A 21,685-nucleotide genomic window follows, 5' to 3' on the forward strand; every position below is an offset into this window, starting at 1 on the left:
AGCATTGTACAACATGTTTTGCAGGCTGGTTTGTAAATGCCGCATCTTTTCGGACTTGTGGTATGTTGGTAACATTTCTGACACTTTATGCTTGTACCGAGGGTCTAGTAGCGTTGCGACCCAGTACAGGTCCTTCTCCTTAAGCCTCTTGATACGGGGGTCCTTCAACAGGCATGACAGCATGAAAGACCCCATTCTCACAAGGTTGGATGCAGAGCTATCCATCTCCGCTTCCTCATTATCAAGGACTGCATCATCCACGGTCTCCTCCCCCCAGCCACGTACAAGACCAGGGGTCCCCAAAAGGTCACCACTAGCCCCTGGGAAGCCTGCTCCTGTTGGTCCTCCTCCTCCTCCTCCCACAAAGCCACCTTCCTCCTCTGACTCCACTTCTGGCACCTCTCCCTGCGTTGCAGCAGGTGCCTGGGTTCGTTCTGGTGATTCCGACCAGAAATCGTGCGCTTCCAGCTCCTCGTCACGCTGGTCTACAGCCTCATCTGTCACTCGTCGCACGGCACGCTCCAGGAAGAAAGCGAAGGGTATTAGGTCGCTGATGGTGCCTTCGGTGCGACTGACCATATTTGTCACCTCTTCAAAAGGTCGCATGAGCCTGCAGGCATCGCGCATAAGCACCCAGTAACGGGGGAAAAAAATCCCCAGCTGTGCAGATCCAGTCCTACCACCCAGTTCAAAAAGGTACTCGTTGACGGCCCTTTGTTGTTGCAGCAGACGTTCCAACATAAGGAGCGTTGAATTCCAGCGAGTCTGGCTGTCAGAAATCAAACGCCTGACTGGCATGTTGTAGCGCTGCTGAATGTCAGCAAGGCGTGCCATGGCTGTGTAGGAACGTCTGAAATGGGCCGACACCTTTCTGGACTGGGTGAGAACGTCCTGGAATCCTGGGTACTTGGAGACAAAACGTTGGACTATTAAATTTAACACATGTGCCATGCAGGGCACATGTGTTAAATTGCCTAGTCTCAACGCTGCCAACAGATTGCTTCCATTGTCACACACCACTTTTCCGATCTGCAGTTGGTGTGGGGTCAGCCACCGATCGGCCTGTGACTGCAGAGATGACAGGAGTACAGATCCGGTATGGTTTTTGCTTTCCAGGCACGTCATCCCCAAGACAGCGTGACAACGGCGTACCTGGCACGTCGAATAGCCTAGGGGGAGCTGGGGGTGCACAGGTGTGGAGGAGGAGAAGGAGGACCCAGCAGCAGAGTAAGAAGAAGAAGAAGACGAGGTAGAGAGCGATGGAGGAGTAGAGGTGGTGGCAGAACCGCGTGCAATCCGTGGCGGTGACACCAACTCCACTGTTGTTGTTGAGCTACCCATTCCCTGCTTCCCAGCCATTACCAAGTTCACCCAGTGGGCAGTGTAGGTGACATACCTGCCCTGACCATGCTTGGAGGACCATGCGTCAGTAGTCATATGGACCTTTGGCCCAACACTAAGTGACAGAGATGCGGTAACTTGGCTCTGCACATGTTGGTACAGGTGTGGTATTCCCTTTTTAGAAAAAAAATTGCGGCTGGGTACCTTCCACTGCGGTGTCCCAATTGCTACAAATTTGCGGAAGGCCTCAGAGTCCACCAGCTGGTATGGTAAAAGCTGGCGGGCTAAGAGTGCAGACAAGCCAGCTGTCAGACGCCGGGCAAGGGGGTGACAGTCAGACATTGGCTTCTTACGCTCAAACATGGCCTTCACAGAAACTTGGCTGGTGGCAGATGACTGGGAATGGGAACAGGTGGTCAAGGTGGAAGGCGGAGTGGAGGGTGGTTCAGACGGGTCAAGGAGAGCAGAGGTAGAGCAGTAAGATGCTGGACCAGAAGGAGTGTGGCTTTTAGTTTGCCTGTTGCCTTTGAGGTGTTGCTCCCAAAGTGCTTTGTGCTTGCCGCTCATGTGCCTTCGCATAGAAGTTGTACCTATGTGGCTGTTGGGCTTACCAAGGCTCAGTTTCTGACTGCACTCATTGCAAATTACAATGCTTTTGTCAGAGGCACACACATTAAAAAAATCCCACACTGCTGACTTTTTGGAAGTGTGCGATCTGGCGGTAACAGTAGAAGTTGGCGGAGTTGGCGGTATTGGCGGCAATGGCGGGTGCGTTGGCCGGCTGAACACAGGTGCCGATACATGTTGTTGCCCTACTGATCCCTGCGGGCTGTCCTCCCTGCTTCTTCTAAGTCTTATTCTCCTACTGCCTCTCTGACTCTCCGTCTCTCCATCTGAACTACCCTCCTCTTGCTCTCTTCTACTAGGCACCCACAAAACATCAATCTCCTCATCATCATTCTCCTCAGATGCATCAATTTCTTCTGACACATCACAGAAGGAAGCAGCAGCGGGGACCTCCTCCTCATCACTCATTATGTCCATCTCTATCGTGTTCTCTGCCAGAATTAAATCTGGTGTAAGGTCCTCATCTCCTTCATCTTCTTCTGGCAATAATGGTTGCGCATTACTCAGTTCAAGAAACTCATTGGAAAATAACTCCTCTGACCCCAGTGAAGAAGGGCACCGGTGGTGGAGGAAGTGTTACGTGGGGTGGCCATAGCAGTGGAGGATGAGGAGGATGTTGTGGTAAAGTTAGAAACGGTAGAGGATGGGGTGTGCTGTGTAAGCCAGTCAACTACCTCTTCAGCATTTTGGGAGTTCAGGGTCATTGGCTTTTTAAAACTGGGCAATTTGCTAGGGCCACAGGATTGCATAGCAGCACGGCCCTAGCACGGCCTCTGCGTGGCGGCCTGCCTTTGCCTGGCATTATTTTTAAAAAAACAACAACAACAACAAAAACTCAGTTGGTTTTTCTGGAAACGATAATACACACAGCTAGATGGCGGGTTGAAGAAAACACTGTGCAAATAATGCCTACAAAGTCAACGTATACACTACTACAGCGGTGGATACGGATTACGTAAAATATATGAATGCTGCTTGAAAAAAAGTAACTCAAGTGGTTTTTCTAGAGACGATAATATTATCAATATTTAGACAAAATGTGAACAAGGTCACACAGCTCGATGGCGGGTTGAAGAAAACAGTGTGCAAATAATGCCTACAAGGTCAACGTATACACTACTACAGCGGTGGATACGGATTACGTAAAATATATGAATGCTGCTTGAAAAAAAGTAACTCAAGTGGTTTTTCTAGAGACGATAATATTATCAATATTTAGACAAAATGTGAACAAGGTCACACAGCTCGATGGCGGGTTGAAGAAAACAGTGTGCAAATAATGCCTACAAGGTCAACGTATACACTACTACAGCGGTGGATACGGATTACGTAAAATATATGAATGCTGCTTGAAAAAAAGTAACTCAAGTGGTTTTTCTAGAGACGATAATATTATCAATATTTAGACAAAATGTGAACAAGCTCACACAGCTCGATGGCGGGTTGAAGAAAACAGTGTGCAAATAATGCCTACAAGGCCAACGTATACACTACTACAGCGGTGGATACGGATTACGTAAAATATATGAATGCTGCTTGAAAAAAGTGACTCCGGTGTTTTTTCTGGAGACGGTAATATTATGGATATTTAGACAGAATGGGAACAAGGTCACACAGCTCGATGGCGGGTTGAAGAAAACAGTGTGCAAATAATGCCTACAAGGCCAACGTATACACTACTACAGCGGTGGATACGGATTACGTAAAATATATGAATGCTGCTTGAAAAAAGTGACTCCGGTGTTTTTTCTGGAGACGGTAATATTATGGATATTTAGACAGAATGGGAACAAGGTCACACAGCTCGATGGCGGGTTGAAGAAAACAGTGTGCAAATAATGCCTACAAGGCCAACGTATACACTACTACAGCGGTGGATACGGATTACGTAAAATATATGAATGCTGCTTGAAAAAAGTGACTCCGGTGTTTTTTCTGGAGACGGTAATATTATGGATATTTAGACAGAATGGGAACAAGGTCACACAGCTCGATGGCGGGTTGAAGAAACAGTGTGCAAATAATGCCTACAAGGCCAACGTATACACTACTACAGCGGTGGATACGGATTACGTAAAATATATGAATGCTGCTTGAAAAAAGTGACTCCGGTGTTTTTTCTGGAGACGGTAATATTATGGATATTTAGACAGAATGGGAACAAGGTCACACAGCTCGATGGCGGGTTGAAGAAAACAGTGTGCAAATAATGCCTACAAGGCCAACGTATACACTACTACAGCGGTGGATACGGATTACGTAAAATATATGAATGCTGCTTGAAAAAAGTGACTCCGGTGTTTTTTCTGGAGACGGTAATATTATGGATATTTAGACAGAATGGGAACAAGGTCACACAGCTCGATGGCGGGTTGAAGAAAACAGTGTGCAAATAATGCCTACAAGGCCAACGTATACACTACTACAGCGGTGGATACGGATTACGTAAAATATATTATGGCTGCTTGAAAAAAGTGACTCCGGTGTTTTTCTGGAGACGGTAATATTATGGATATTTAGACAGAATGGGAACAAGGTCACACAGCTCGATGGCGGGTTGAAGAAAACAGTGTGCAAATAATGCCTACAAGGCCAACGTATACACTACTACAGCGGTGGATACGGATTACGTAAAATATGTGAATGCTGCTTGAAAAAAGTGACTCCGGTGTTTTTTCTGGAGACGGTAATATTATGGATATTTAGACAGAATGGGAACAAGGTCACACAGCTCGATGGCGGGTTGAAGAAAACAGTGTGCAAATAATGCCTACAAGGCCAACGTATACACTACTACAGCGGTGGATACGGATTACGTAAAATATATGAATGCTGCTTGAAAAAAGTGACTCCGGTGTTTTTTCTGGAGACGGTAATATTATGGATATTTAGACAGAATGGGAACAAGGTCACACAGCTCGATGGCGGGTTGAAGAAAACAGTGTGCAAATAATGCCTACAGGGCAAATAATGCCTAAAAGGTCAACTTATACACTACTACAGCGGTAGTAAAATAAAAAAAAGTAAAATAAAAAAAAAATGAATATTAAAAAAAAAAATTAAAGTTGGTGCTGCTGAACTACTAGGAGCAGCAGATTAGCACACCAGTCCCACTCCCCAACACTGCTAGACTAATAGCACTGGGCTCTTATAGTAGTAGTAGTAGTAGTAGTAGTAAAACAACAAAAAAATAAATAAAAGCAGTCCTTACAAGGACTACTGTTATTGCAGCAGTCAGCAGATGAGATCAGAAGCAGGACAGCTGCCCACTGCAGCTACATACAGAGCACTGCAGTAGAAGGTAGATTACTAGCCAGCAAAGCTACCTAAGCTAAAATGTCCCTCAAACCCCTGCAGACTTCTGTCCCTCCAATAACAGAGCAGTATCAAAACGATTACTAGCCAGCAAACTTTCAACTGTCCCTGAAATCACTAACAGGCAGCAGCTCTCTCCCTACACTATCTCTTCAGCACACACAGGCAGAGTGAAAAAACGCTGCAGGGCTTCGGTTTTTATAGGGAAGGGGAGTGGTCCAGGGGAGAGCTTCCTGATTGGCTGCCATGTACCTGCTGGTCTGGGGTGAGAGGGCAAAAAAAGCGCCAACAATGGCGAACCCAAAATGGCGAACGTCGCGCGACGTTCGCGAACTTCCGGCGAGCGCGAACACCCGATGTTCGCGCGAACAAGTTCGCCGGCGAACAGTTCGCGACATCTCTATGTCTGACTTTCCCATCTCGTCCATGTGGTAATAAATCACATATAAACCCTGACACCCAACAGAACCTGCTGCCCTTTTACTAAAGGCATCACTGGGATGTATATAATTTTTTTTAATTACAATTCACAAGGGAAAGTGCCCATTGGCAGAGTGCTATTTACCTGACGCAGTATTGAAATCTGTCGACATTCCACAGACAGATAATAGCCGCCCTCCCACGTAGAATGTCAAACCTATAAGAGCGACTCGAAGGACATCATTTAACACACATTTCCGTAACCTTTCAGCGCCAACCCTACAAGGAGGGGACCGTCTCCCCATGTCACAATTTCAGGGGGAAAAAAATTTATATTTTACCATAACCATCGAAAAACTGCGATTAGCCCCAAACTGCGCTTCCTCCTCAAACCTTGTATTTATCATCAGGTCGGTGCTCGCCTGAAAACATTTTATCTTTCCCCTTTTTTTCTATATATTTTTTATTTGTGAGTGCGTCGGCTAATGTCACGGGCGCTTATTTCCTATACTTCCATTTTACTGGGAAAGCCATCAGGGTTTCATTGTAAATCCATTATCTCTCCTTCGGCTAGAAATTATAAATGAGCAGTCCCAGTCCCAGGATAAAGAAAGGCAAGTATTATTGGGCGCAGCAAACAGGGGTTAAATCACATTTCTTTAATATGACTGTCCTCTTGGTTATGACATTCCGAATGTATTATTTAGCTTAAGTGCATGATTAAAGGCAAACTTTCCTGCATCCTGGGGACACTTGCACAAAACACTATACTTAAAGCACCTTGGCTGTATAGAGGGGAGACTGACACATCCCTTTGTGAGGCCTCCCTTCATAAATCAAGATATAGATTATACATTGCTTTCTGCACTGAGTGGCAGTTAAGGCTCCCCAGCGCCTGTCGTCTCTATCCTTCTATTCACCGGAATAAACAGATTGTTGTTGGGCAAAACGGTTGTAGGAATCGGCTGATTAAAGCCCTGGCTGTTTGGATGTTTGAGGTTTTATGAACATGCAGAATAAAAGAATAAAATATAATTTTCTGCAAGTGGTAAGAAGAAAATTATTTTAAAAAGATGTTGCTTTATCTTGTGAGAAGCCTGTTATTTTCACCAAGAATTTTAATAGTTTGGTCCAAATCAATCAGAAGACAAACTCCATAATAGGGAAGACTGATTAGAACTGCCACAGATAATACCATGACCCTATATACCTCATTAGTGCAGCGCCCCTGCCTAACCCACAACATCCTATTCCCAACCCAAGGGGACAGTGGTGTAACTGGAGTGCACCAGCCCCCCTGCAAAAAAATCTTCAGAGGGGCCCGGCACACTCCAATCCCCAACTCCTCCTGACTTGCTTTGCCCTTCCTCACTTGTAAGAGAGAGTGGCTGGGGAGGAGGGGGTTTTTATTAGCTATAGAGGAAGCAGACCTGACAGTCTGGGCCCCGTGTTTTTCTGCTTCCTCTATAGTTACAACACTGCAAGGGGTTAATATGAGGTTACCCTTCCCTTTCCTGATATTACTGCCCCTACTCTTTTACAAAGTTCCCAATAAATGTTGGAACATTGTTGCTGGGAGTTGCTTTCATTCAGCCACAAGAGCATCAGTGAGGTTGAATGCTGATATTGGGGATCAGGATCCCAGTCGGGGTTCCAATCCATCTCATGGGGGTTCAGATGGGTTGAGGTCAGGGCTCTGTGTAGTCAGGTTTCCATCTCATTTTGTAGGACCTGGCTCTGTGCATGTGGCATTATTGTGCTAAAACATGAAAGGGCCCCCAAACTGTTCCATAAAATAGGAAACATGGAATTTCCAAAATTCAAAGGGATGGAAAATCTGTTGTTATTAAGCAGGATGGTTTTGCTTTCTCAAATTTTGATAAAGAAAAATATGTTTGCCTCAGGCTATAAAGTGTTGGTATTTTACACTGAAATTTCATTCAAAAGTGTCACTCCTAGTCACTGTTTGTGCTTTTGATCTGATACCCGCAGCCCTCCATCCATTATTTATCTACAAGTCACAACTCTGGTCAGCGGATGATGAGAGTTTTGGGACCAGAATGGGTTGGACATTCAAAATCCCCAAAATCCTTCAGTCTCAGCCTGATTTAAGGATGCTGGAGTCTTCATGCTTAAAGGGCAACTAAAGTCTAAAATAGAATAATGTTAGAAATGCTGTATTATGTATACTAAATATAAACATGAACTTACTGCACCAGCAGCCTAATAAGACAAATGATTTATGCTTTCAAAGTTGGCGCAGGGGGCTGTCATCTTGTAACTTTGTTAGACATTTCTGCAATATCAAGACTCGCACATGCTCAGTGTGGTCTGGGCTTCAGTTGGGAGGTTAAGCTTAGGGATCGTCATAAATTATCAAAACAGCACAAGTCAAATAATATCTGCCATAGAAGCCAATACAGCAAGACTGATTAATAATCATAATATAGAGACTGCACTGCGTCTCTGGATACAAATCTCTACAGGGAATCCAACAATGCTGCTCAAGTTCTGGGAAGTAAGGTGGGGGGGCTCCCCCTGCCATTTGAAAGTATGATCGTTTACCTGCACAGCAGTTGGGGACCATCTGACAATTCCTATCAACAGCAGTAAAATAAGGGGGAATTGCACTGCATACAGTCAGGTTTATGATAAAAACTGTAGACATCTTTTAATTAAAGTATATTGGAGATAGATTTCTTTTTCATTAAAGAAAGTAAAAATGGGATTTTATATTTTTGCCTTTACATGCGCTTTAAGCATTCGGGTCCACAAACCATGCAAGAGTTCCTAAACCTTGGCTTCTTGCTGAGCATGTTTTTTCCCCACAAAGATTTTTTCCAAAAAATAAAAAGCTCAGCACCTAAAACCTGCTGAGCTTTTTATTTTATGGTTGAGGGGAACAACTCTTTACAGGAAACCAAGGTATCCAAAGGAAGAAGTGGGTTTTGGACTCAAATGTTTGAGAATTCTTAAATCTGGCCCCCGGGTTCCATTGCAATGACCAGAAAGCACCAGCAGATGCTCATGTGCAAGTGGACAAACTCCCAAGTCAAAAAGGCAGAGAAGCCTTGAGGAAGTCTGACTAAGACGAAACACGTTGGCTGTGACGTCATCCAAAGGGGCCCAGCACTGCACGCTTACCACGCCAGCTAAAGACCTACTACAGCGGAGCGAGTTCTCTGAATGCTGGACATACCCACGGACTGACTATTTTACATGCTAATTCCAAGAATACACTTGTGAGTGCAATTTAACTCTTTTAAAAATTGATTAAAAGTTTTTTTACACGATGTTAAACATATTTCTTTAGAGCTTGCTGGATACCCACTACGATTAGAATTTTCAATGCAAGTGACATATCTAAACGTTTGTGAGTATAAAATTTGCAACCACAGACGGTGTAATTATATAAAAGCTGATAAAAGGTTAAAGGGTAAATTAACCCCACAGGTGAAGGAAAAAATACACTTTACCTAAGAACAATCTTAACTGCACAAAAGGTGTTTTATGTGTTAAAGAAATACTACACTATATACTACTTTTTTGTCTCTTATTTATCCTGAGCTATTAGCGCTGGTTTATCTATACAAACTTCCAAGTTTCTCCCATGTGCCAGAGGTCTTACTGTAAACAGTATATGACCACTGGTCATTCCTGACAAGTCCATGCTTCTTACTTCATGGAACAGTTTGGGGGGGACTTTCCTGTTTAAGCACAATAATGCCCCCATGCACAAACTGCACAGAGTCCTGACCTGTGCAGTTTGTGTATATCCCTATGGGATGAATTGGAACCCCGACTGCGAGCCTCATTCCCAACATCAGTGCCCAACCTTACTAATGATCTTGTGGCTGAATGGAAGCAACGCCCAGCAACAATGTTCTATCATCTAGTAGGGACCTTCCCAGAAGAGTAGGAGCAGTTATAGCAGCAAAGGGAGGGATTACCCAACAGAACCCTTGTGGGATGAATTGGAACCCCGACTGTGAACCTGATCCCCAACACCAATGCCCAACCTCACTAATGCTCTTGTGGCTGAATGGAAGCAATTCCCAGCAACAATGTTCCAACATCTAGTAGGGACCTTCCCAGAAGAGTATGGACAGTTATAGCAGCAAAAGGAGGGACAACCCAACAGAACCACTGTGGCATGAATTGGAACCCCCAACTGTGAACCTGATCCCCAACATCAATGCCCATCCTCACTAATGCTCTTGTGGCTGAATAGAAGCAACAACTCTCAGCAACAGTGTTCCAACATCTAGTAGGGACCTTCCCAGAAGAATAGGGGCAGTTATAGTAGTAAAGGGAAGGGAAACTTCAAATGAATCCCCTTGGTTTGGGAATAATAATGTCAGGGGGCAGGCATCCCCTTCCTTTTGACCATGAACACTGAACATTCTGAAGACCACTACAGGAGGCCAAGCACTGAGTGGGAATTGCTATACAAAAATGATCCTTCTCCCTTTCCTTCCAACTCCAGATCTGAGGAGACATATGATATTTAGTGCACTGAAAGTGCTGGGGGGGAGTTCTAACGAGTGGCACGCTTTCATTTCTCCTTAAACGTGACAAGAACAGGCATTATATTACTGCTCTTTCATATCAATATTGCACTCAAATAGAAAAACGCCCTGACTTCGTTTTAAATTAAACATATGTCCATGCAGCTGGTGGAATTAAAACAAGTCAATTTCGTATGCTGGGCCCGACGCTCTTTTTTTCTTTTCCTCCCCAATATGTAAGAAATGTGATATTATCAAAAGCAGAATTGGTGAGTCGGAAGCGACGGGCGCCTCTGTCACTGCTTTACAAACTCACAATCCCAGCATAAAAGGAATGCAAATTCTGTATAATTAGACTTTTAGATGGTTACTTAAATACCTGTCTTTTTGCTCTACAGGCACGAAGTTTGTGTCTAAAGGGATGTATACCTCAGATATGCTAATCACCCTAAACGCCATCAGATTCTACTAAAACAGACACGTCGTTCCTCTCTTTACACTCCTCTTGGGCATAGGCACTTTCGAGAATATTCCCACTGATTCTCGCACAAGGATTAAGGCAATTAGACATTTTTTGATTTCTTGTTCATTTGAATTGCTCTAAAGTCATCAACATTTCTATCTGGGGGAGTCAAGGTGCCCAATGAGTGGTAAGTAGGTGCCATCAGCACCCAATCAACATCAAAACTGCGCTCACTGAAGTACCCAGATTTGGTCACCAAGCCAAATAGGCAGTGTGGACTTAAACATTCAGATACGAATATTCCCTAAACCCAATGGACAATACACTTTTTTAGAGTCAGAGACCCACACATGAGGAGCTGTTAATCTTCATGTTCCCACCCACATAAAAGTTCATACATTAAACCGGGTGTACAAGAGATGAGTGTGCCTCTTAGTTCTTCTTTGCTATTGGTACCAGGAAATTCTTGGGAACATCTCTATATCACTAAATGACTGGGTTGCAATACAAGATCTATAGCCCCAAACTTCAAGGGCCAGTATATCTTAAATATCTATGTTCCCTGTTGGTGAACAGGCAATGTATAGGATGTATAGCATCCAATGTATAGCATAGGTATTCCCCTGTATTAAGCACAATTCAGCAGGAACAGCTCCTAAGTTTGCTCATAACCCATAACCTGTACAGAGAGATCCCATAAAATTATGGCAGCATAGGTATTCCCCTGTACTAAGCACAATTCAGCAAGAACAGCCCCTAAGTTTATGGTAAGTGTATGTAATGTTCCTTTAAGTAGGCTTCTAGTATCCCTATATTCCAAAGAAAATCTTGTTGCCAGTGAGTGAATGTACCACTTGCAATATTGCAGCCCTGCTGATTCCACTTCTGCCTCCTGCACCCCTTATGCCACATCTTCTGATTCCTTATGTCTCTCCTGCTCACTTACTCTCCATAGATTCCCAGCTCTCACAATGTCTGCAGTACTGTGAAATGTGTTGACAATTTATAAATAATTAATAGAACAAGAATAAAGAATATTTAGCAGTGTTATCACAGTCTGGAACAAGATGCATCTCCCTCCTGGAAATAACTCTTATCATTAACAAAGTGCAAATTATAAGGAATAGGTTGAACTTTAATAAAGAAACAATTTATAGATGTAGATAGAAAAATGCATAGATAAACAAACAGATGGATGTATGGATAGATAGATGATAGATAGATAGATAGATAGATAGATAGATAGATAGATAGATAGATAGATAGATAGATGGATGGATAGATGATGGATGGATGATGGATAGATAGATGATGGATGGATAGATAGATGATAGATAGATAGATGGATAGATAGATAGATAGATAGATAGATAGATAGATAGATAGATAGATAGATAAGTAGATAGATAGCCTACAGCTTAATTCTTGGGCGCCAAAATATAACACTTTCTTGGCTGTATCGCCTAAATCCAGCTATTCCCAGGCAGAATACAATTGGATTAGAAACCCTCACACTCAGATGAAAACTTGCAAAGATGGAGAAAGGGGTCAATGTAGCTGAACTCTAACTCTACAGACACACGTGGTGCCAGTGGTTCTTAAACCAAATAATGATTTCTTGACAGCCGCAGATACTTCTCAGTATATGCAAAATATCAGTGTATTGTCTCTGAGCGTTTAAGGCGGCCTTAAGGAGGCCTCAATGGGTTACAAACAGAGTTTCTTGAGCCCCTACCCAATTGATTCTCTATACTTGGTGAGCACTTCCTTCTAAACTACCCAATACTACATTTTCTTGGTGGAGCTCAGACTGCTCTTTATAGCAACCAGGCCTATCTAGCACTCCTAATTTGTTCTACTTTGTTCTATCTATACTTTGTTCATAGGGTCCTTTTCCCTGTCTTATCTAAGGGTCCTCTTTCCTTTTAGGCCAATAAGCTTATTCTTACTCCGAAGAGGAAGAGCCGTGTGCTCCCACCCCTTAAAAACCTCTGGACCTCTGGTGAGGAATAAGTCATTCAACTCCTTCGGAAATACTTTCCTTCTCCAGTGCATATGTTACAGCAACCAGGAGCTTTTTGGGGAATTAACTGCAATATGATACAAAGCAAACATTTTTAGCCACTTGGCATGATGCAAGCATCTATACTTGGCTATGAGTTGTGTATACATGATATCTCTGTTTGCTCATAGCAACTGAGTCTGGTGAATAGTGTACAAGGTATGTGTTCTTGCTCTTGGCTGTTTAACTTATTGATTCAGGGATTTTCCCCTCCAGAGGCAAATTGGAATCAGCCGGATATATGTATCTTGTCTCTGGATCAAGGAGAATTTAGGAAGGATTCACAGAAGCCAATGGTATCATCTTGATGGACAGCATATGTTCATCTATTTCGCCTATAGTAACACTTGGGCAGGGGTCTGTAAACACATCACTGAGTGGTTCTGCCCCTATAAGGTGCATCTGTAGTGCAGTTTCACCCATAAAAAAGAATGATGAGAGGCCCTAGAAGCAGCTGCCAGTCTTCCCATAAAACAATAAATCGATCGTAGCCGACCGGAGACATTTTTAACTCATTTACAGAAGAAACTATAAAATTGTTCCTGTTTGGTCCTGGGAATTCTGTACAAAAGATGCAGAAAACTTGGTAAAAACAAGAAAGCTGAGGTTTTTGGCAGCTGGCAGGCGAGGAGACTGCCCGAAGCACATGTGTCAGTTTCAAAGGATTATTTTATTAATCCTGCATTTTGTATTTTGTTAGTGGAAAGATCAGATTCTTTGGGGATTCCTGACGCTACGAGCGGTAAAAAGTCTTGAACCAGCCAAGAGAGGGTTATGGAGAACACAGAGAAGATCAGACGCACGGGGGCTTTTCCCCTCCTTTTCGTTTGTTGTCGGGCCGCTCATCGTCGGCCCTTTGTGCGCTCGCGTGCAGGTGATCACAAAGAGAATCTTTATCTGTCAACTTCCCTTCCACCTGTATCTTAATTATAAAGCACAGCGGTACGAGTCCTACATTATATTAAATTGTTTTCGGTTATGTTCCCCCCGAAGCTTTATCCAATGGAAATAGTTACGTTTTTCTTGTTTGACCTAGTTTTTGTAGAGAGTTTGAGAGAATAAGATTCCACCTCTTGGGGTGGGGTATATTTTGGGTTGCTAGTAAATAGTGAGAGGTTTTGGCATAAATTAACCTTTTCTTGAGTTGATGTGAGATTTTTAGGAGTTGGAAATAAGGAGTAGCTGTGGTGGGCTGCATGGAAACTAGTAGCGATGTATCCTCTTATTAACAACTACATCTCAACAACACAGATACATCAACTGAAATATAAGGGATATTATTTTGTGTATGAACTATAAAATCATATTAGTAACATCTAAATATAGCCATGTTTTAGAAACTGCAGCCAACTCATCTGTAGCCTCTAACTGGGAAAAGACTCCCATCACATCCCCTTTAAGCTGCCATCAGAGTGTCCTAGTCCCACCCACTGCTTGTGTCACAGACTCCCACCTGCTCCCGCTATAAGCTGCCCTCAGAGTGTTCTTGTTTCACCCACTGCTTCAGTAAAAGACTCCCTGCATCTCCCACTGCAAGCTGCCATCAGAGTGTCCTAGTCCCACCCATTGCCTGTGTCACAGACTCATAGACAGATGATAGATAAAGAGATGCATGATAGATAGAAGTTAGATAGATGATATATAGATAATTAGATTATAGGCAGATAATAGATAATTGATAGTTAAATGATAAGATACAAAGGTAAATGGAAATAGTTGCTCAGGTCTGTGCTGTGTCTGGTTTGCCATTCAGTCATTAGAAAGAAGATTAAAGGGGTTCTTCACCATTGAGTTAACTTTTAGTATGATGTAAAGAGTGATATTCCGAGACAAGATGCAATTAATTTTCATTTTTTATTATTGAAAGTTTTTTAGTTATTTAGCTTTTTATTCAGCAGCTCTTCAATTTGCATTATAAACAATTTAGTAGCTAGGGTCCAAATTATCCTAGCAACCATGCATTGCTTTGAATAAGAGAGTGGAATATGAATAAGAGAGGACCTTACTAGAAAGATGAGGAAATATAAATTAGCTATAACAATACATTTGTAGCCTTACAGAGCATTTGTTTTTTAGATGGGGTCAGCGACACCCATTTGAAAGCTGCAAAGAGTCAGAAGAAATTATATATTTATTATAAAACTATAAAAAATAAATAATGAAAACCAATGGAAAAAATGCTTAGAATTGGCCATTCTGTTACATACTAAAAGTTTACTTAAAGGTGAACCACTCCTTTAAATACAAAGAGACAGACTCTCAGAATCTCCTCAGGCCAGAGAGTATCTAGAAAGATTCAATTACAGTCAATAGTCCCTGTGGTTTTGCCTAAAGACATACCTATATATCTATATACTGTTTAGAGAGAGATGCTGAGCCTTATTTCTTATTTACTTTTAAACCAAATGCCAATAGATATACATAGAAATATGAAGTGTGCTCATATATCTGTTGGTGTAACTAAAACCCACTTAGTATTTGGGTCCGATCCATTGCTGATACCAATTATCCTCCTGTACATCCCATAGGGATGCGGCTCACCCAGAGCCTCAGCATTCTTCTTCTTCCAATCAATATGCCGCCGCTGGCCAGCTGATCAGGATACGGAGAGCCAATTTCTGGAATATTTCATGAAATCATTCAAAATGTTCCCACAGTTCACGAAATTAAATCCACAAGTTATTTATATATTATTTAGATATTTATATAAATCCAGCTATAACATTTATTTACAAACTTCTGTTATTTGCAGTTGTGGTTATTTTGTTGCATTTGCCGCAAATCCCCAAAATGATACAGAAATTCTGCAAAACAAAACAGTGTTTGTCTTCGAAACTGCACTTGTGACTTTAGAGGGGCGGCTTCAGCTGAAAAAATATTATCTGTTTATGGCTGGTCACAGACTTTTCTATAGCTGCCCTGACTGGTGTAGAAAAGAGCTTTTGTCACATACAGCTGACTTTCTAGTTCCTAAGAAGAGACGATATACAATAATTATTTGTAGAGATGAGTAGCAGAGAATCGTTAGTTAAATAACTGATTTCCCCAAAGCATTGCAGCACGTAACACATTTATTTTAATGCTATTAATATATTAATGTGCATTCTAACATCTTGGAAATGTGTAAAATTACTTTTTTGGGATGTTATATTAATTAACCTTCACTTTTTCATACTTTCCCCTTGCAGAACTGCCTTTGTTTCCTAACACTGACATCCAAAAAAGAGACTCATCTTCTTTTATTATCCCTATTTGGGTAATCCAGTTAAGGTTGAAATAGTAAACAAAAAACCCATTTGTGTATCTGAGTAAAAAGAATCACAAAGAAGCTGTTGTGTTCTTTGGTACTTGTGCATTCTCCATTAACCCAATGCTTGGGTTTTAATTGCAGTGTCCTTTTATCCTGATGTAGAGCATTTGGTCGGTGCCCATGGGTATTTAGTGAACTGTAGGTAGGACTTGTGGGTCCATACCTGCTTCTACAATTTGTGGACGATGGCAGTGGGTTTGAAGATCACAGGTAAGTTTTCTTCCAAGTCCTCCACCTTCTGATGATGTCACTTGCAGTTTCATGGTGACCAGTGGATAGCGGCTGGCTGGCCTGTGTTTGATATATATGTATCTGAGGGCCTGTGCTTGGGGTGGGGACTCACTTGCAATTTTCCAATTGGAAGGGGGCAGGATAGGGAAGTACAGAAACTAAATACAGGCTAGGGTAACAAGTTGGGTTGTGGATGAAACCATTGCAGGTGCGATCTAGCACAAAATTAATTCTAGTGATGTGTGAAATTTTTCGACAGGTTTCGCAATAAAAAAGACTCCCAGACTCCAATGGGTGAAAAATATTGTCAAACAGCAAAAAATAAAACGTGTCCTCTTAGACCTGAATGCATTTGCCAAATTTTTAGCTGTTTCATTAATTTTTGGTAAGACGAAATCCGTCAGATTCGCCCATCACTATCATCACTGATAAAACACGTAGCTGGGCAATGTGCCCCAACTGCCTAATAGTTAGCTGATCCAGAAGAAGGCAAAGCATGGGACTAGAAACTTTTTGCTGAACCTGGTAGATAGGTAGACAGATAGATAGATAGATAGATAGATAGATAGATAGATAGATAGATAGATAGATAATAGACCATTAGATAGATTATAAAAAGATAGGCGATAGACAGATAGATATGATAGATAGATTAGATAAATAGATGATAGATAAATGATAGATAGATAGATAGATAGAGAGAGAGAGAGAGAGAGAGAGAGAGAGAGAGAGAGAGAAAGAGAGATGATAGATTGCTGATTGATTGCTAGATAGGAGCCTGGTGCTAGAGCCGTGAGTTAACCTTTATTTTGTCATTGTCCCGCACATGTCCCCATCGGGAACTGTAAGGTAGGTCCATTGCCAAGGAAACACTGGACCAAGTACAACCATGCACTTTCCATACCCTTTATCAACTTAAGGTGTCTATACATCTGGGCCATACTCTTTAGCAGTCCATAAGCCAAAGGGATGGACATTGTAAGAGGGACCACATTCATGAATGACCACATGTAAGCTCCTCTTCACCATGCACTGAGAAAGTTTAGAACAAAGATATTGGTCAGGATCATCTATTCAACATATCGCTATAAATAATTTATGACAAACTGTAAAGCTGGATTGTCCCATTTGCTGTATGTCTGTCCAAATGATGGCAGATCCTATTGTTCAGAGGCCATGTCAAATGGATGACTGTAAGCTTTTCTAGGAATAGAACGACTGTTTTTCAGCAATTTCCATGCAATTGCCTTCAACTTTGCCACTGGTTGCAAGTCTGCTTAAAGATCACTGCTCTCTCTCTCTCTTTGTAGAAAGTTCAATAGTTTCTGTACCAAGCATTTTTCCATTTGCGGGCCTCACATGGGGTATCTCAACAGTGGAAAATCATAAGTGTCCTACAAAGTTGCACAAGATTTCTGCCCCCTTTGTGATTATTAAGTGCACAGTACCCAAACAGCATGTTGTATCCATTAGTTCTCTGCAAGCCTCCACCACAGTCCTTGGTGGGGAAACAATATACTCCTTCCATAAAAACTGAATTTTGATCTATCTGGTGGAAATTTTACCTCGCTTTAAAAGTATTGAGAGATAAAGTGAAATTAGATTACAATGTTCGCTTAGATGACTTGAATTACGCAAGAAAAATAAAACAGAGGGTGCCCTGTCCTTTCTCCTGAGAGCCTTGCTAAATTGATCTAGAAATTGTTCGAGAAAATTCTTCATGTCATTGTAGTAAAAATAAATAAAAATATTAGAAATAAAAGCCCCTTCCATTAGTGTTCATTAGTGTTCAAAACCTCAAAAAAATTTTGTCTCTTTTTTATATTCTTCTTTAAATTATATATATATATATATATATATATATATATATATATATATATATATATATATATATTATAAAACCATATATTTTACATAATATTGTCACATTTATTTTTTTTATGTTACTTTTTTTTTTCACTTTAAAGCTATATTGGAAATATAAATTCTAAAAATATCTGAATGATTTACTATAGGGGGACTGGCAACTACTGTAAAATAAACATAAATAAGTATAAAAATATAAAGTGTGGTCTGGCTGAAGTGTTAATGGCACCATTTAATTCTGGAGTGGCTAGTTTGCTGAGCGTATTTTGGGCCACGGCTAACAGCGGGCATTCACGCCTTCCCAGCGTTTGAACTGCTGCATAAATGTGCAAAGAAAATCAACAATTTAAGGCGAGTACAATTGCACCTGGAAGCACCTGCTGACATCTGAGTGGCATGTAAAATATTTTTCAAAGGGCTTTACCATTATCTCTCAGAGGCTGGATGCATGTTCAGTTCCCAAGTCTTCTGTCACTACAAGCAGTAATTGCCATTTGGCCTTAATTTTACAGCCTCGGCTCCCTATAAAAGACTTTATCTCCTCTGAAAGCCAAGTTGCAGTGTTTGTGCCTTTTTACCATGCTGCGGTGTGGGCAAACGACAACTGAAAGGAGATTTCACCATCAGCATAGAAGGCAGTTAAGTTAGAGGATTCCCTACCAAGAGACAGGAATGAGTGATTCAGTTGTGGGGGAAGAAGATTTCCCCATCAGTAAAGGAAGCGCTTCTTTACTGTAAGCACAGTCAGTTTTTGGGATTCCCTACCAAGACAGGGGAAATGTGTGATTCATTGGCTGGCATGAAAGAAGATTTCCCTATCAGCATAGGAAGGGGTTGTTTACTATAAGGGCAATGGGGTTATGGGATTTCCTACCAAGAGAGGGGGAAATGAGTGATTCACTGGCTGAAAGCAATGGAGATTTCATCATCAACACAGGAAGGGGTCCTTTACTGTAGGATACATTATGGTTAATAAAAAATCAATAAGGGATTCATTGGTGGCATATACATAAATGGTCATAAATAATTGAAATTTGTCAAACAATGTTGAGCAATTGATGGAGACAGCAATCTGTAAAAATCCATTATACGGGAGTTACCGACCTCTTGTTGGGCCTGAACGATTTATGTTTATGGTTTATTTGTTCAACCCTACTTTCTATGTATCCAATTTCAAATACATTTTATTTAAAAGAAAACGCAAGCTCAGCGGAACAGTGGTGAAACTGATGCAGTGAAACGGAAAAATAATAGGATCAACATTAAAAAGAATAAAAAAGTAAATATTATTTAAAAACGATTCACACCATAATTTGAGGATATATATACTTCCCTTGCAGGCAATTATCAAGTCTTATTCTCCCACAGAAAGAAATTAACACATGAAATTGAGCTCTAATTTGTTGTGAAACTATTTATAGTCAGATTCTTTTCCCCTCCGATTAACAGAATTATCTCCTGGTTTTAACCACAAGAAAATGATTGTCTCATTTATTTCTAATTCACAAAGAAAATTATTTAAAAAAAGCCTAATTCGACCTAAATAGAGAAGCTGGAGATAATATGAACCAAATATAGTATGAATTGGGGAATGCTCCACTTTATGGGTGTGAAAGAGAAGTCAGTAGACATTGGGGTCTGTTTAGCAATGACATTTTAGAAAATGAAGGCAAAAAAAACATTTTGAAGTTTTCTGAACTCGTTTTTTCAAAAATCTAAAATTTAAATGGAAACATTGCAGCTAAAACCTTACAAGTTTTTATATACCTGTAATGTAATGGGGGAGGGTAAAACAATTTTTTTAATTAATTAAGATGAATTTGTGTTTTAAAAATAATTTCATATGTTTACTCAGCTTTTTATAAATTAAATTCAAAAACTGATAAATCTGCACACTGTCGTCTGCTGAGGGGCCTAGGACTGTAAAATATCAGTAGAAAGTTTTGACTAATACACAGATTAATGTCTGAAAAACTCTTTCCAAAATCTGGGATGATGTGGTGATCAAATTTAGTGGGTGATTTATCAACGTTTTGAATTTTTGCCATGATTTAAATTATTTTGCACAAAAACTTGAATTTGAATTATATTTTCAAAAGCTCAAATGTTTGTTATTAATCTTAAAAAACTTGAAAAACACGACTGTAAAACTTCGGCATCATAAAGCTAGTGAATTCATGTAGAAAAAATGAGAGCTATTTTTTAAATTTTGTTTGTAAAATCACAAATTCTATTTTTTTTTACTTTTTTTTATGATTGTATTCAATCGAGGTTTTTATATTCCTATTTTTTAAATTATACGTTTATTCCAAGTAAAAAGGACTCTTAACGCCTCACAAACTCTCCTACTCTGAATTTTTTAAAAACATTTTTATTTCTATTAATAACATTTAATTATAATTTTGTGTTTGTAATCTATCTATAAAATTATATTTTTATTATTTGTTATAGAATGATCCCAGACTGTTGAATACTCAACTTTAATTTACACAATTTTTATTTCTGTGGATTGCAATATCCTTTATTAATTTAAATTATGCATATATACATTTATATAATCAATTATATATGTTTTTTATTTTAGTGTATTAAAATCCCAGACTGTCTGGAATTTTTTTTTGAAAATATATACATTTTATTTATAAATAATGATATATTTGTAATAATTGTTATTAGAGTATTGTAATCTGATTATTTAATACCCAGCTTTATCAATTCAAATATATATAATATATATTTTTGTAATTTTCTATGATAGCATAAAAAACAATTGCTGAATAATAATAATAATAATAATAATAATAATAACAATAATAATAATAATAATAATAATGTATTTTAACAAGATTATAATATAAAATTACTTATCTATTATGTTTATTTGTGTTGAGTCCTATGTAGTAAATTGTGTACTTTGTGTGTCATTTCCATTGGCATGAAGATCTATAGAAGAGAAATATTTAAATTTATTTAAAAATCCCCTATGGAAAAAAAGCATTAAGATATTTTTCTAAAAATGCAATTTGACTAAGGAAGCCTCTACATCATTTTAATCAATCAAGTTGAAATGAATAAACCACCACTGCTAATGTTTGTTAAATAGTCTCGGAATTATCCACTTTATTAAAGAGCATATTTTCCTAATGATGTAATTTTTTTAATTGAAGAAATCTGCACATTGACAGGGCTAATAGGAAACCCGGAGTTATTTATGTGTACAAAACTAAATGGTAATATGTGTTTTCTGTAATTGAAATTGACTATATTTATCCAGATATACATTGTAAGCAATTCATAGTAATAAAGAAATGATCAACTGGATTTCTGTTTATGTCAGTGGAAAGGAACGGCCTGGAATTGGCAGCATCTAAAGACCAAATAGAACAGTTTGAAGGAGCTTTTAGATGTGTCTCGCCTATGAGATTTGACAGAAAGAGGTGTGTCACCGGAATGAATAACTGTCATTGAAGTGGAAGATTTATGACACTTTCAACAAAAAGGAAAGAACCAAGATCAGCATATTGCCAAAAAAAACGCCAGCA

This window comes from Xenopus laevis, chromosome 4S, assembly GCF_017654675.1.
Source record: "Xenopus laevis strain J_2021 chromosome 4S, Xenopus_laevis_v10.1, whole genome shotgun sequence".
NCBI lineage: Eukaryota > Metazoa > Chordata > Amphibia > Anura > Pipidae > Xenopus > Xenopus laevis.